Source organism: Mandrillus leucophaeus, unplaced genomic scaffold (genome assembly GCF_000951045.1).
Source record: "Mandrillus leucophaeus isolate KB7577 unplaced genomic scaffold, Mleu.le_1.0 Scaffold826, whole genome shotgun sequence".
Classification (NCBI taxonomy): domain Eukaryota; kingdom Metazoa; phylum Chordata; class Mammalia; order Primates; family Cercopithecidae; genus Mandrillus; species Mandrillus leucophaeus.
In genome coordinates, this window is record NW_012108986.1 from 1 (window position 1) to 2,499 (window position 2,499).

A 2,499-nucleotide genomic window follows, 5' to 3' on the forward strand; every position below is an offset into this window, starting at 1 on the left:
TGCTTAGCAGCAAGGCTTTCCTGGACAGCACCACTCTTTCCTGCTCCCTGACCCATACTCTTGGGTACTTGGCTTTCTTGTACTTTGTCACCTACAGAAGGTATTTACATCTTTATAAATTCATTCTTTCTCTCCACAATGGAATATAAAAAATAGAATATATAAACTCCATGACAGTAGGAGTATTTACTTGTTTTGTTCAATTGCACATCCATAGAACCTTAAAGAATTCCTTACATGCATTAAGTGCTCTATAAATATTGGCTTAGTAAATTTAAGCTATATAAAGTATTACTTGCAGTTGTTTTCATTTATTTGACTAATGGTGATTCTATATAGTTGCTACTGATTTTTAAATATAATGATCTATTTGTATTCTTTTCTAATTGGTATCTTAATTATTTCTTATAAATCTAAAGAACATATCCTTCAAATTTTTCACATTCTTTTTTTTATTGTCTACATTCTTTTTCTACACATGTGTTAAATTTTTTCGTCATTGTATCTGTGAGTCCTCTCCTTTGTAATTTATTGTATCATATCATCTATTGGAAAATTAGTAGTTCTCTGAAGATATAATAATTTTTCCATTTTTGATTAATTTACCTTTCTTCCTTTTAAATGTAATACTTCATATGCTCTGCAATTTATTTTTATATATGGTAAAAAAAGGTGTGGGAGACTTAAAAATATTATTTCCTCACCTCCTTGAATAATGATCTTAACACTGTTTATTAAATGTATCTCCCTTTCTCCAATGTTTGGAGTTAACTACATTCTTATTTATAACTGAATCTGTAATGTTTGCTGTCCTCATTAATCTAAGTTTTTATATTTCCACTTGTATAACACTTTTACTTCTTTTTCAGATTTTTTTCTGAAATTTTAAATTTATAAATTTTAGAATGTCAGAATTGTTTTCAAATTATATTTTAATTGAGGTTTGTTGTTGTTGTTGTTGTTGTTGTAAGACAGAGTCTCTCTCTGCCACCAAGGCTATAGTGTAGTGGCGTGATCTCGGCTCACTGAAACCTCCAACACCCTGGTTCAAGCGATTCTTCTGCCTCAGCCACCTGAGTAGTTGAGACTACAGGGTTGTGGCACCACACCCAGCTAATTTTTGTATTTTTAGTAGAGATGAGCTTCACCTTGTTGACCAGGCTCGTCTCAAACTCCTGGCCTCAAGTGATCCACCTGCCTCAGCCTCCCAAAGTGCTGGGATTACAGGAGTGAGCCATCATAGCCGGCCTAATTGAGATTATTTTTAATCTGCATGATTTGATTTGGTAGCCACTAGTCATAGGGGTAGCTAGTGCAAACTGGAATGTGTTGTAAATGTAAATTATATACCTATTATCAAACAGTACAAAAATAAGAATGTGAAATATCTTATTAATAACTTTTGCATTGATTATATGTCAAAATGACAATATTACAGTTATTGTAGGTTAAATATATTAAACTTAATCCTATCTGTTTCTTTTTACTTTTTCTGATGTGACTGGTAAAAGCTTTGAAATTACAATGTAGTTGGCATTTTATTTCTATGGGACAGTGCTATATTAACTAGTTTAAATTACTTTGGGATCGATTTACATGTTTGTTATCCCTATCAAAGAATATAGTATTTAAGCCTTTTTGCATAAGTACGAATAAAGATTTCTTGTGCTTAACTTTATCATCATCACACAAATATATATATACACACACACACACACACACACACACACACAAACACTCAAGACTTTACCTTTAGGCACCTTGAGTATGGCATGTGATTTCAGTACAGTAAGGGATACAAAAGACTTGAAGAAGACGATGAACCAGGCTTGGGACGTGTAGAGAGTGAAGCATATGGACAATATCCAGGAGGGAATACCTAGCTGATGGCTTAATATATAAGTGTAAAGCTCAGGAGAAAAATAGGAGCTGAAAATCCAATGTGAGTATCATTAACCCATTGTTTGGCATCAAGCATTTATAGGGTCTTGTTTCAACTGTTTACTGATTAAGATATTTGCTAATTTGCTAATAAGGCTTTATAATTTCCAGGAGTATTTGGATTTCCATGTGATAACCTTTTGACAAAAAAAAAAAAAAAAAAAAAAGAAAACCCTTAGAGACTAAAAAGAGAATCCATGTAGGTGAAAAAATGGGCAATAAACTAGGAACTATTTTTTTTTTTCTTCAAGACAGAGTTTCGCTCTGTCACTCAGGCTGGAGTGCAATGGCATGATCTCGGCTCACTGCAACCTCCGTCTCCCAGGTTCAAGTGATTCTCCTTCCTCAGCCTCCCAAGTAGCTGGGACTACAGGTGCATGCCATCATGCCCAGTTAATTCTTGTAGTTTTAGTAGAGACAGGGTTTCCTTATGTTGGCCAGGCTGGTCTCAAACTCCTGACCTCAGGCTATCCTCCCACCTCGGCCTCCCAAAGTTCTGCAATTACAGGCATGGGCCACCATGCCTGGCCAAACTGGGAACTATTTTAAGACTAACCT